This window comes from Eretmochelys imbricata, chromosome 19 (genome assembly GCF_965152235.1).
Source record: "Eretmochelys imbricata isolate rEreImb1 chromosome 19, rEreImb1.hap1, whole genome shotgun sequence".
NCBI lineage: Eukaryota > Metazoa > Chordata > Testudines > Cheloniidae > Eretmochelys > Eretmochelys imbricata.
In genome coordinates, this window is record NC_135590.1 from 20755064 (window position 1) to 20770236 (window position 15173).

Sequence of the window (15173 nt, forward strand, 5' to 3'; positions counted from 1 at the left end):
CCATACTATTGTACCCCTTTCAGGAGTCTGATTTACAGACCCCAAGTTACACCTCACTTAAAAACCATTCGCTTACAAAGCCGGACATAAAAATACAAAAGTGTCACACAGCCACTATTATGGAAAAATTGCTGACTCTCTCCTTGTTACCATATAATTATAAAAGAAATCAGCTGGAAATGTACATGTCGGTGTACACTCCATAGAGCAAGATGAAGACGTCACTGTCTGGAATGTTGGTTTGCACTGATGTCACCAGTGCTTTTAGGCAGCCCCTGGTAAAACTAGGCCAATAGCGAGATGAGCAGAGGTGGACGAGGGTTTCCTGGGGCCCTGGGCCAGAGCAAGTGGACCCTCCTCCCCCTCCGGGGCTCCCGCCCCTTGTCCAATCAGAAGCAATATGCTAATAAGGTGTATGATCTCCCCCGTGCTGTGTTGTTTCATTCTCCTCGTGGCTGGCTTTTTCGGGCGCTTTCCCTTGCCCGAGCCATGGGGGAAGACATGATGTGTGTGAAGGGGGGAGTTGGGGTTCCCCCCTTCAGCTAATGCACAGAGAGGGGGAGATGGAGCAGGGACCTGCCTTGCAAAGGCTGCTGCAGCCATGGAGTCCCTGGAGGAGGTAAGCTGTGATCTTCCTCCAGAGCAGTGCCCTGGGAACCTGACTCCCACCCCCGCTCTGCAATGGAGGGACTGGGGTTAGGGTGGAGACGGGGGGTTATTCTGAAGATCCCAGTGTCATCGCAGCCCTGTGATTATTGTTACAGCCCCCACAGGCAGGCTGCAGGGCCCCGCAGTGTCTGTGGATGACATATGATTTGTACTGCAGCCGCTTTTGAATTGTGTGTCCATTCTTCAGCCACAAACTGAGATCGAATGTTTTCGTTTCCCCCAAAGTGAGGTGTTGGGTTAAGGGGAGATTGGGGGCGGGGGGGTTTCCAGGAAATGAACAGTAGCTTTTAAACGTGCCAGAAAACCCAGTAAAAAACCCAGAATTGCTCCCAAGTCGGCGAGACGTCCTGCCTTTCAGAAAGGGCTCCTGTTCTCTGGCAAATCCTCCCTTTTGGGGGACAAATCAACCCCGTGTGCAGACGTCACTTATCCCTTCCCGAGGAGCCTGGCCCAGAGCGCGGCACGCATCGCTTGGCCTCCTGCCCTGGTCCCTCCAACCTCTGGGGTCCCATGCTCGTGGCTGGGGGCGGGGGTGTTACGGCAGCTGGCGGGGGGCAGGCTCCTGAGGAACAGGGTAGCTGGGGTCTTTGCAGGAGCCTCGCAAGAGAAGCTCACCCCTGAGCAACCCGACAGCTGTGCTCGCCCCTCGGGGGCTGCGAACAGGAGCTGCGAACAGGCCGTGTGGCGGGGAGCTCTCCGGGTGAAGGGCAGACGGTGTCTGACCCTGCATTGGCCTGGCTGGGGTGGGCGGGCTCGCTCTGCTCGTAACTACAGCGGGAGAACAATGTTCCGCCACCAGGGTGATGTTTAAGTTGAGGGCGGGGGCGGGGGGAGAGACACCTTTAAATCTGCTTGAATGCTCTGGGTGCCGTTGTGATGCGCTGTAACCCCCGTCTTCTTTCACTTAATCTCTCCCAGGTGGTGGGTGCAAGACCCAGGCTGTGGCTGCCTTTGTCTGTACCCCGATGGCCAGGTTCCTCTCCCTTCTCGGGGGCAGGGGTGTTGTGGCCGGGCTGGTCCCAGAATGTGAGAGAGACAAGGCGGGGAGCTGATAGCTTTTCTTGGACCAACTTCTGGTGGTGAAAGGTACAAACTCTGGAGTGCCACAGAGCTCTTCTTCGGGTTTCCTCTGATGTCCTCCCCCAGCCCTGAAGACGAGCTCTGTGGAGCTCCCAGTTTGTATCTTCCACAAGTGGAAGTTAGTCCAGGAACAGGAATTACCCGGCTGGTCTCTCTCTTGCCTTGTTGCTGTCCTCCTCTTTCTCTCCACCCGTTTCACATCAGATGTTCAGGCTGGGAGCTCTTTGTGGCAGAGATTGTCTTACTATCTGTGCGCAGCATCCCCAGACCAACCCCTAACCCGATCCAGGACAGGAACCTCTCAGCTCTACCCTATTTCTTTCCACTGCAGTCCTGCCTCAGGGATGGAAGCCCCATTGTGCCAGATGCCATAAAAAACACATCACAAAAATACAATTCTTTCCCCAGGGAGTGTGCAGGTGAAGCACAATAAGTAATTCTCAGCCGCTTGTGCAGAGGAGCAGCCGTGACCTCTAGTGGAAAGAGGAATTCCCATTGCTCGAGCACAGACAATCATAACAATAGTGTAATAAAGAATACAACTGATCGAGAGATTGGATCCCAAAGAGCTTTACCAACCACGCCGTACTTATGGGACTCCTTTCCCCCCACTACTGACATGCAGCCACCTCTGGGGTGAAACTCCACAACTGTTCAGCAGCACACAACACGGGCAGACGATGTCTTAGGGGAATGGTTGAAGCAGAATCCACTCGCCTATTGGAATTTCACAGGGCATTTGAGGGAGGCAAATTGTAGTCCCCCGAACTGTCATTTGAACCGACTCAGGTCTCCCCCATTAAAGAGGAGCCATAGGATTTGTAACGACCATAATGGGACCTTGCTTTTAACTCCCAGCTGAATCCTGACACCAGCAGAGGTAACAGCGCCCCCAGCGGCCAGGTTGAGTCTCTGAATCATAGAATCATAGAATACCAGGGTTGGAAGGGACCTCAGGAGGTCATCTAGTCTAACCCCCTGCTCAAGCAGGACCAATCCCCAACTAAATCATCACAGCCAGGGCTTTGTCAAGCCTGACTTTAAAATCTTCTAAGGAAGGAGATTCTACCACCTCCCTAGGTACATATGAATGCACCAAGCCAGAGATTCCTCCCAGCCAGTGATTCCTACATCGAGCCCAGAACTTGTGACTGAGTTAGAGCAGATCATTCGTAAGAGAGCAACTCCGTGTAAAGACTTTGAGTGAATTCTCTCCTCTCCGGCCTCCCAGCACCTTGCTTTCCTGACCTACAGCGTGCCCGGCTGTTTGAGTGCTGACCCTGAGAAAAGCCCTCACTAGTACATTGGGCCTGAAGGCTTTTTACTAGGGCTGGCAAGCGATTAAAAAAAATAATCGCGCTTAATCGCACTGTTAAACAAAAAGAGACTATCATTTATTTCAATATTTTTGGATGGTTTCTACATTTTCAAATATATTGATTTCAATTACAACAGAATACAAAGTGTACAGTGCTCACTTTATATTTTTGGTTACAAATATTTGCACTGTAAAAAACAAAAGAAAGAGAATATTTCAATTCACCTAATACAAGTACTGGAGTGCAATCTCTTTATCATGAAAGTTGAACTTACAAATGTAGCATTATGTACAAAAAATAACTGCATTCAAAAATAAAACAATGTAAAACTTTCAAGCCTACAAGTCCACTCAGTCCTACTTCAGCCAATCGCTCAGACAAACAAGTTTGGTTACAATTTGCAGGAGATAATGTTGCCCACTTCTTATTTACAATATGACCTGAAAGTGGGAACAGACGTTTGCATGGCACTGTTGTAGCCGGCATCACAAGATATTTATGTGCCAGATGCGCTAAAGATTCATATGTCACTCCATGCTTAAAGCACCATTCCAGAGGCCATGCGTCCATGCTGATGACAGGTTCTGCTCGATAACGATCCATGGCAGAGCGGACTGAGGCATGTTCATTTTCATCATCTGAATCAGATGCCACCAGCAGAGGGTTGATTTTCTTTTTTGGTGGTTTGGGTTCTGTAGTTTCCGTATCAGAGTGTTGCTCTTTGAAGACATCTGACAGCATACTCCACGCCTGTTAGTCGACGGCCAAGGATGTTTGGTGAGGTGCCAGCTATGCCCGTTTATACCATCCGTGACTTTAACCGCTAGGACGCACTGTCCCTTCGCGGCGGGCAGCCCGGGCTAGGCTGACGGATACCCCAAGGTCCTAACCACCCGTGACTTTAACTGCTAGAGCTCAGAGCTCCTTCGCAGCGGGCAGTCAATACTGACTGACAGGTGCCCCAATGGCAGCACTAAGAGCCTCTCGACACCCATGACTTTAACTGCTAGAGCTCAGAGCTCCTTCGCAGAGGGCAGCCAGGATTGACTGACAGGTGCCCCAAGAGTTTGCCCCGTGGAGGCAGCACAACTCAACGCTAGGCTCTTAGTACTCTCACCTAATGGCCAGGCTTTAGAGCCAAAACGGCTGAGGTTCTTTAATTGTGTTGGCTGCTTTACAGTAAACCAGAGAAAACAAGTCAGGCTTATGCATAAATGGTTACCAAAATTTATTAAGCTAGATTCTAATCATGTGGTTACAAAATTACTAGTGCCTACTTATTTAAATGTAGAGATGTTACACACACAAACAAGTTACAAAACTGAAGCCACAATCCCAAAGAAAGAAAACAAAGTATAGAGCTCTATTTCAAAATATGTGTACACTAAAGATAGGAGATCAGGTGTGGGTGCTTCTTACCCTCCTTGCATCTCTCGATTCCAGTGGTGCCAAGCCAGGATCAGTCACTCAATTCCGCGGAAAGACGAATAAGGGACAAGGCTTAGGGACCCTCTTAGCTGCAGAAGCCTTGGGAGGCTGTCACTTATCTGACCAGCAGATAGATAATGAAAAGCACTCAAAAATCATGGTGCTGTAGGTCCCCTACTTATACCTCTGTACTCCTTTATTCTCTTTCTCCTTTCTTATGCCAAATTGAGGCTGGTCTGTCTGGGTGACGCCAGCTTTCGCAAGAGTAGTTTACACTTGCAAGGGAGAGAAACAATAAGTGTTGACTACTGGACATTTCTTTTATCAGGGTAAATATTTTCCCACCTAGGATGTTGGTGTGTGTGCATCACGCTATTTAGTAGGGGCTAAGAGCCATGTCTGTCACAGGGCCTCTGCCTGCTGTGAGCTTAATCGTTGTATATGTTCCCAGAGGCACATTGTAGCAGCACACCTGTGCTTTTCACAGCTTCAAAGGCTGTGCTGGAATATATGTTAAGTGCCCTGTTCCGGCTTCCTCCTGTGTTTCCAGCAATGCTGGTCTGGGGGGGGGGGAGGGGGGGCTGTCTGTCTGGCTGCATTGCACCCCCTGATGCACCACACTACATCCCAGATTGCAAGGTGGCGGTGATGCCAGCACCTCTTGCCCTCCTTGGGGTAATCTAGAAATACCCAACAACCAAATTAGAGGATGAGGGTTCGCGGAATTGGTTAGGATCCCTTTTTAGCTCTAGGTATCTGATTTGCGTGGAGGAAAGAGCAGTTTGAATCAAACGCTTCATAATACATAAAGTTACACAAAAAACAATTACAATAATTAAAATGGTTAAAACAGTATTTACAACCGAATGTAAAAACGGGGAGAGGGAAAATCCCAAGTGTTGAGCTAACCATTGCATCCATGAGGTTTGTCCATTCTCAGCCACTGCATGTAAAATTTTAACTGCACCTTTAATAGCAAGTGGTACAAATTCAATTCCCAGTCCATTGGTTGAATCTAGCAAGGTGCACATCCAGCAATTTGTAGCACCAGCAGCTGAGGCGATGGTTTGGATTGCTCCCCGAAGAGGATGTTCTGGTATTGCCAAGGTGACTGGAGCCAACAGAAGGATCATGAGGGCTCGCAGGAACATATCTCTGGTGGGTCGTGTTCTAGCTAAAAAAACTTATTTCAACACTAAAAGCAAAAATTACACCTGCTATTATAAGTAATGACAAATATATCAACAGTCCATAGTAGTCTCTAGTGATCAAACAGGTCTGCTGCATGGTCCATTTTGCTGACAGGTTAGCTGGCAGGTTGCTCGGAACCATGGGACCATTCCTGCAATAAATCACATGGTCAGCCGGTCTTGGATGCGATCCAAGCCTCTGTAATGGTTATTAGTCTTTTATCAGCATTTAAGGCACTCCATACACCTTTCTCTTTATAGGCGTGCAAAACGCAGGTAAAGGTTCCCAGGGCTGGGTGTTTAATCACAACAGTATCTCCGGGAGCATACTTGGAACTGTGCAGTGGTGTTCTGGCAGGGGAGATAGCTTTCCCTGTAGGGAAGAATCCCCTGCTGATTGGACTTCCTGTAGGAGTCTGTCTGTTGTTTAATCTCTGCACCACTTCGTCCAGTCTGTCTCCCCATGTGCCATCAGTAGGCTTCAAGTGATTCTTTAGCAACCCATTCCAGCGCTCGACCATGCCATTAGATTGAGGTCGATATGGAAGGTGGAAGGTCCATTGGACTCCATGGTTAAGGGTCCATTCCCTTACAAGTTTATTCTTAAAATGTGAACCATTATCTGATTGGATTTCTTGAGGCATTGGGACAATTGCTGTTAAGCGGTTTAGTCCCATAACTGTGGACAACCCTGTTGCCAATCGGGTTGGATATGCAAAACCAATCCCTGAAACAATTTCTACCCCAGTCAAGATGTATTTCCACCTCTGCCTTGTAGTGGGCAGTGGTCCGACATAGTCAACCTGCCAGGTTGCCCATAGTGTTTTTCCGTCTCTTAGCTTGGCAAACCTTTGTCCTTCTCCTATATATTTTCTAGTCTCAGCACAAATAGTGCAGGCTTGCACCAGGTCTCTAGCCTGTCTGAGGGTGATAGGCCACCCCCTGATATGTGCTTGCCGCACTAACTCATCACTTCCTGTGTGTCCTAAATTATCATGTAACCATGAATATAAGCGTTCCCATTCGACTTGTGTGGTAAAGAGCTGGGCAGCTGCATTGGCTAAATTGTTTAACTGTGCAGCTGGGGTATTATTCCTCTGATGAGCTGAGACATGTCCTATAGACAGGGGTTGTTGCAGGGCATGCTGATATAACCACTTCCAGTATTCCAGTCCCCAGACTGGTTTACCTCCTATTTCCCAGTGGTTATTTTTCCAGCTAGTGATCCACTGAGTGGCACCTGCCCATACCGCATAGGAGTCCGTATATACTGCGGTGGCTCCTGCTTCACAGGCCAGTTTAATTGCAGCCAATTCTGCAAGTTGTGCTGACCCATCAATTCCAGCAGTTAGGGGTGCTGCAGAGGTGTCTGCAGGCACTGCTGCAGCTTTTCCCTTCCATTTTCCTTTGACCAGCCTGGCACTGCCGTCAGTGAACCATACTCCCTCAGGCTTAGAAGGATCAAATGGGGCAGCATCCTTAATGGGAGACTGCTGTGGAGGTAGGCGGTATTCATCAGGCATTCCTACTTTCCATAGGGATTCCTGAATCATAGTGGGGTTTTGTGCAGTGTCTGCACTCCCTACCCTGTGGTGTATGTAAAGTGCCCATCTTTGGATAGTCATCTTTTGTGCTACACCAGGTGGTAACTCTTTCCCTTCCAAAATAGGTTTAATGATTGGAAGAGGAGTGTGAATTGTGATGTCTTTATCCTGAGTTAATTCCTCAGTTTCTCTCAAGGCTGTGTAAGCTGCCAGAAGCACCTTCTCATAAGGCGCGTAGTTAGCCTGTGACCCTTGCCATGACTTGGAACCAAACTGAATTGGTCATCTGGGAGCAGTGTCACTTTCTTGCCAGAGAGCATAAGACATTCCAGTGGCTCCCACAGTTAGGTACAAATGGAATGGGGCTTCAGGATGTATGGGACCCAGAGCCTGATAGGTGTGTATCTCCCCTATCAGTTGCCTGAGGGCTTCCTCATGGGCAGGAGCCCATTCCCAGGCAGCACTTTTCTTTAACAAATTGTACAATGGTCTGGCTATAATGGCAAAGCCAGGTACATGTTTTCTCCAAAACCCCAGGGTTCCCAAAATCTGTCTCAATTGATCTTTACTTTCAGGGGAGGGTGCCTGATTTAGCTCTTGCACAGTGTCATTAGGCACAGACCTCCTACCTCCCATCCATACGGTACCTAAGAATTTTATCTCTTGGGAGGGACCTTGGCATTTCTCAGCTGGTAACTCTAAATTAAGGGCTTCTAGTGCTACTTTGATTTGATTCATAGCCTCCTGTACCTCTTCTGAGGTTTTCCCACCTATTAAGATGTCATCAATGTATTGCACAGTTTGTACATTGGGTGGCAGTATAAGGTCATCTAGGACCTTTGCCAGTGCCCCATGGCAAATAGTGGGTGCGTGTTTAAACCCTTGTGGCATTTGGGTAAAAGTGTATTGTACACCTTTCCAAGTAAAAGCAAATCTTTCCTGGTCAGCTGGTTGCAAAAGGACAATGAAGAACATGTCCTTTACATCTAATACTGCTAGCCAGGGTTTATCCCAGGTTTGTATGGTGTTTACAATATCTGTTATGCTAGCGACTGCTGCAGTTAATGGTCCAGTGTTACTGTTTAGCTTCCTATAGTCTATAGTGAGTCTCCATTTGCCATTTGGTTTCTTGATGGGCCACACAGGAGAATTAAAGCGAGAGTGGGTACGAATTAAAATTCCTCGCTGTTCCAAATCTTTGATCAGGTCAGTAACAGGGCTTATGGCCTCAGCTGGGACATTATACTGCTTTATGTTTGTTACTGTTGAGGGCGGGAGAGCAGGCGTGCTGCTAAGTAAGTTTACAGAATAGTGGGGAGGGCTTTCCTCTTCCAGGTGGGTGGCATGAGGAACAGAACTGACTCCAAAAGCCCATCTTTCCCCATTAATCCTTCCCTTCTTTCCTCTTAAAACATCCATGCCCAGTATGTTGGCATTGCCCAAAATCACCTCATATTTTCGGGGCTGATGGTGGGGTTGCAATGGGATATCCAGTTTTATCTTAACTAATGGGTAAGTTATGGTACTGCCATTTACTCCTGTAACAAGTACCTGCTTTCGGCCAGTAGGTGGCGAGTCCTGAAAAACTTTCTCGCTTAATCATGGACCTTTGAGCCCATGTGTCCATTAAGAAAGGAATAATGTGTTTGTCATTTACAGTTACATGTATCCAGGGGTCTTTTGCTGTTGTTTTCTCCTCTTTGGATTTAAGCTGGTTTATTAGGAGAGGAGATTGACCCCCGCAAGCTAGTTTCCCTGCTCTGGTAACTCTTGCAGTTGCTGCAGCAATGGAGTATACCAGGTGTCTGCAGGTGGGGAAAGAGGAGAGAGCTGCAGAGGTGCACTGGGAGTAGCATTAGTTGTCTCCCAGTCAGCTCTTTTAAAGGTGGTGAATAATTTTAGCCGCTCTGTGGGCAGTCCATTTATCAAATCTCTGGGATAACCTAAAGCCAGACATTGTCTCCACAACTTGGCTCTAAGCTCCTTTTCCTCCTGGGTTGGCTCTTGCTTGTTTTTATGTCCTTTAGATGGTGCCCCCTTGTTTCCCTGAAGGGAACGTATCTTAGCTTTGCCTCTCAGTGCTCTGATGTCTCCGAATTCTCTAAAGTATGACACCAGATGGTTTAGCAGTGCCCGAAAGGTTCTGTTATGTGCTGCAGCTTCTGATCTAAGGGACAGTGCCATAGTCCTGTGGTTACTCAGAACTCCCTTAAGCAGGGGTCTGAGATCATCTACATCTACCTGACCCTCCCATGGACTTTCATAGGCTAACTCTTGAGGGTTTTGGCCAAGCATGCTAATGACAGCCACAGTTAATAGAGCTGTTTTTATCTCATCTATGTTGGTCCAGTGCATTACTGTGGGTTCATCTCGGTCTGCTGGGTAAATTCCTCTTGCCCATTGACAAGCCAGAGACCAAAGTGTTTTAGGGGTGTTCCCCTCTGAATGTTCCAGGAATATTCCTGCACCTAAGTTAAGGTGCTCAGTTTCTTGGACTGTCAGGCGTATATATCCACCCCCAGTGTCCCAGAGGCGGACCAGCCACTCTATTATACCTTCCTCAGGCTTTTTAGCAAAATCTCCCTGGATTGTTTTTAACTCCATGGGAGTATATTGTCGGGTGGTAATTTTGGTAAAGTGTGTTTGGAGCTTTACTCCCTTTTCCCTTTTTACCTCCCTTCTTTGTTTTTGAAGAGGTGGATGGATAATTGTCATCCCCTTCTTCATCCAGCTCTGCCCCACTCAAATTTTCCTCATGTTCTTCTGATTTGTGATGTGTGATAGCTGGTCTTAATTTTACAGAGGGACCTTCCTCCTCAGAGGAGGGGGATTCATCTGCTGAATCCCAAATGTCTCCATCCCATTCCTCAGGGTCTAGCCAGAGAGCAGTCTCAACTTTAGCCCGGTTGATACTGCGTGTTTTAGTCTCCAGCTTTTCCCTTCGTTCTATCCCTTCTTTCTCAATTAAGGGAAGTAATCTTTTCTGAAGATGTTCCATATCCCTATTCAGTGTTCTTACTCTGGTATCTAAATTCTGGCATTCCTGGCGCAGTGTGTCCCTTTCCTGTTGTAGCCTATTAAATTCTATTGCCAGACTATGATAATCCTTACAGGCAGCTTGCCAAATGTTAGTAAGCAGCCATATACAAGCACCTTTTCCTTTCCCTTTCTTCATCTTGCAGGCAGTTCTCCAGTTACAGAAATGCTGCCAGATCTCTGCTGGTTTTCCCCAATATTTCTCCAGCAGTTCTTTGCTCCTCAGAGGATTTCCCCATCCCTCTTGGGTCAAACTTTTCTCTAGCTCAGGGAATTCTGTGGTGTTTATCATGACTGGTTTCATTGTGTTACTCTAGTGCAGGCTATATCACAATCCTGTTCGAGACGCCAAAATTCTGTTAGCCGACGGCCAAGGATGTTTGGTGAGGTGCCAGCTATGCCCGTTTATACCATCCATGACTTTAACCGCTAGGACGCACTGTCCCTTCGCGGCGGGCAGCCCGGGCTAGGCTGACGGATACCCCAAGGTCCTAACCACCCGTGACTTTAACTGCTAGAGCTCAGAGCTCCTTCGCAGCGGGCAGTCAATACTGACTGACAGGTGCCCCAATGACAGCACTAAGAGCCTCTCGACACCCGTGACTTTAACTGCTAGAGCTCAGAGCTCCTTCGCAGAGGGCAGCCAGGATTGACTGACAGGTGCCCCAAGAGTTTGCCCCGTGGAGGCAGCACAACTCAACGCTAGGCTCTTAGTACTCTCACCTAATGGCCAGGCTTTAGAGCCAAAACGGCTGAGGTTCTTTAATTGTGTTGGCTGCTTTGCAGTAAACCAGAGAAAACAAGTCAGGCTTATGCACAAATGGTTACCAAAATTTATTAAGCTAGATTCTAATCATGTGGTTACAAAATTGCTAGTGCCTACTTATTTAAATGTAGAGATGTTACACACACAAACAAGTTACAAAACTGAAGCCACAATCCCAAAGAAAGAAAACAAAGTATAGAGCTCTATTTCAAAATATGTGTACACTAAAGATAGAAGATCAGGTGTGGGTGCTTCTTACCCTCCTTGCATCTCTCGATTCCAGCGGTGCCAAGCCAGGATCGGTCACTCAATTCCGCGGAAAGACGAATAAGGGACAAGGCTTAGGGACCCTCTTAGCTGCAGAAGCCTTGGGAGGCTGTCACTTATCTGACCAGCAGATAGATAATGAAAAGCACTCAAAAATCATGGTGCTGTAGGTCCCCTACTTATACCTCTGTACTCCTTTATTCTCTTTCTCCTTTCTTATGCCAAATTGAGGCTGGTCTGTCTGGGTGACCCCAGCTTTCGCAAGAGTAGTTTACACTTGCAAGGGAGAGAAACAATAAGTGTTGACTACTGGACATTTCTTTTATCAGGGTAAATATTTTCCCACCTAGGATGTTGGTGTGTGTGCATCACGCTATTTAGTAGGGGCTAAGAGCCATGTCTGTCACAGGGCCTCTGCCTGCTGTGAGCTTAATCGTTGTATATGTTCCCAGAGGCACATTGTAGCAGCACACCTGTGCTTTTCACAGCTTCAAAGGCTATGCTGGAATATATGTTAAGTGCCCTGTTCCGGCTTCCTCCTGTGTTTCCAGCAATGCTGGTCTGGGGGGTGGGGGGGCTGGCTGTCTGGCTACAACGCCCCATCCTGCGCCCCATCCTGATCAGATTTTGGAAGGTACTTCAGATTCTTAAACCTTGGGTTGAGTGCTGAATCTATCTTTAGAAATCTCACACTGGTACCTTCTTTGCATTTTGTCAAATCTGCTGTGAAAGTGTTCTTAAAATGAACATGTGTTGGATCATCATCCGAGACTGCTATAGCATGAAATATAGGGCAGAATGTGGGTAAAACAGAACAGGAGACATACAATTCTCCCCCAAGGAGTTCAGTCACAAATTTAATTAGCGCGTTTATTTTTTTTAACGAGCATTATCAACATGGAAGCATGTCCTCTGGAATGGTGGCCGAAGCATGAAGGGGCAGATGAATGTTTAGCATATCTGGCACATAAATACCTTGCAATGCCAGCTACAAAAGTGCCATGCGAATGCCTGTTCTCACTTTCAGGTGACATTGTAAATAAGAAGGGGGCAGCAGTATCTCCCGTCAATGTAAACAAAACTTGTTTGTCTTAGCAATTGGCTGAACAAGAAGTAGGAGTGACTGGACTTGTAGGCTCTAAAGTTTTACGTTGTTTCATTTTTGAGTGCAGTTATGTAAGAAAAAAATCCACATCTGTAAGTTACACTTTCACGATAAAGAGATTGCACTACAGGACTTGTATGAGGTGAATTGAAAAATACTATTTCTTTTATCATTTTTACAGTGCAAATATTTGTAATAAAAAACAATAATGTAAAGTGAGCACTGTGCACTTTGTATTCTGTGTTGTAATAACAATCAATATATTTGCAAATGTAGAAAAACATCCAAAAATATTTAATCAATTTCAATTGGTATTCTATTGTTTAACAGTGTGATTAATCACGATTAATTTTTTTAATCACAGTTAATTTTTCAGTTAATCACGTGAGTTAACGGCGATGAATTGACAGCCCTGCTTTTTACACAACTGTAGGGGAAACTTCAGCAAAGTCTAGAACTAGAGCTGATACAGTGTAAGCCTAGGTCATGAAAAACGTGAAAAGAAATGACAGTTTGATGTCCTTTGAAGGAAGTAGAAAAGTGAAAGTCCTCCGCCACTTTTCAAATGGAGGGAACTGTTAAGAGTAAATGTTTATTTCCCCTCCAAAACTGAATGAAATCCTCCCTCCCACCCTCAAAACCAGTATTTCCATTTTAAGTCCTCTCCCCCCATCAAAAAATGAAAAATGGCAATCAAAATAAAACCTTTCATTTGGCTCAAAATGGCATTTTCCATTAAAAAACAACTTTGAACAAGAGTTTTCATCCAGCTGTAGTTTGAAGGTTCAGAATTAATGACACCTTGGTTCCCATCTCTCCCTCCAGAGGGATCCGGGTGCAAACTCTGCCCCAGGGACTGGCTGCTGCATGGGGACAAGTGCTACTGGCTGTCTAAGGAGCGTAAAGACTGGACTGGGAGCCGTGACGACTGCTCGGGGAAGAGCTCTCGCATGCTTGTGATCCAGAACTGGGAGGAGATGGTAACAGAAAATACAGGCTCATCCAACTCCAGCTGGGGAAAGACGTGTGTCATTAGTTACAATCCCAGTGTAGACTGACTCTACCCTCCCACCCCCGAATCAAACTCCACACTGTGGTGTTTTCTCCCCTTCTGGGGGTCTGGCTTATTAACATACAGTTCAGAACAAGAACCCCACAGCTTTCCCACCCCAGACTGCCCAGCTGGCTCCTGTAGGCTTTTCACTCCCAGGCTCTCTGTCTGAGAGCTCAGCAGAGCCCTTCTGCATAGAGCTACTCACACAAACCTCCTACCCCATCAAATCTCTCCCTGCCCAGACTGGCTGCCCTTGTAGCCCCACCAGGCCTGGCTCCTGGTCGCCTGCTTCCATCACCTTTGCCTCTAAATCCAGGGGCACCTAGTCACAGGTGAGGCTCAATCCAGGACTCCCTTAAAGGGCCAGCTCACCCTGTGCCACCAAGGACGGGTACTGGTGTTACCATGTCTGCACAGAGAGAGCCACGTTTACCTGCACTGGACCCTGCCCACCCAGGGGAGAGGGTGAACTAACTCAGGGGCTGGTGGGGTCTCCTGCTGGCATTATGGGCAGAGCTGCTGAAGGAGAGAGCAGGCACTTCATGGGATCACTACGGGAATTCTAGCATGTTACAGGATACTCCTCCCCACCCCCTCTGCTTTGCACATCACAGGATTTCATACAAGATGTTGTACAAGATGCAAACTACATCTGGATTGGCCTTAAAGTGGCACCCCCGGGGGGAAATGGACCTGGGTGGCCGGTTCCCCATTAGATCCAGTGCGGTGAGTGCTTCCTGACGTTTACTCTTTGAGATGTTTGGGGAAAGCTCCCATTGTATAACTTGCTAACGTTGAATCTCCAACGTCTGTTCGAGGCCTGGTCTACACGGAAAAGTCTTAGCAGCGTAACTAGGTTGGTTCAGGGTATTTCTCCTAACAGAGGTGCGCCAGCAAAGGCCCTAGTGTCGCTGCCGTTCTCCCAGTATCTCTGTGTGCAGCCGTGTCGCTGAGGGGGATCAGGGGAGCTGGCATAAGCGAGAGTGGGAGGAGCAGTTGTGTGTGGATATAACTGTTCTTATCCTGAGGGGACCCAGCTATTTCCCTCTTTCCAGTGTGAAAACAGAGCATTTATTCCTGTTGTTTCCTAACTTTAACCAGTTACTGATCCATGAGAGGACCTTCCCCCTTATCCCATGACAGCTTCCTTTGCTTAAAAGCCTTTGGTGAGGGACCTTATATTTTCCTACTTCTGATGTACTTAATTTTTTTAGGTTTTGCATCTTTAGGAAGTTGCTTCTCAAACTCTTCCTTGCCCTGCCTCCTTATACTTTACAATTTACTTGCTGGAGTTTGTGCTCTGTCCTAGTTTCCTCATTAGGTTTAGACTTCCAGTTTTTCAAGGATGTTTTTTGCCTCTAATGGCCTCCATTACTCTGCTGTTTAGCTAGGATAGCATTTTTTTGGTCCTCCTCCTTTCTTTTTTTATTTGGGGTACACACTTAGCCCTGGTCTACACTGGGTGTGTGTGTGGGGGGGGGGATCGACCTAAGATATGCAACTTCAGCTACGAGACTAGCATAGCTGAAGTGGACGTATGCAGGTTGACTTCCCTTGGCATCTTCATGGCTCTCCCCGCTCCACTCCGTCTGCACCTCTCGCAGCGCTGGAGTACCGGAGTCGACGGGAGAGCGCTCGGGGTTCGATTTGTCGCGTCTAGACTAGACGTGATAAATTGACCCCCAATAGATAGATCGCTACCTGCGTTTCCGGCG

The 15173-nt window shown here is 47.3% G+C and overlaps 1 long non-coding RNA gene across 1 annotated transcript; it reads left to right on the plus strand.

The window, feature by feature from the left end:
• Positions 1–476: 476 nt before the first annotated feature.
• LOC144277096 (uncharacterized) lies at positions 477–13415 on the plus strand. The gene is made up of 2 exons (XR_013348391.1): positions 477–619; positions 13230–13415. It is a non-coding gene; the product is annotated as an uncharacterized LOC144277096 (long non-coding RNA).
• Positions 13416–15173: the final 1758 nt, after the last annotated feature.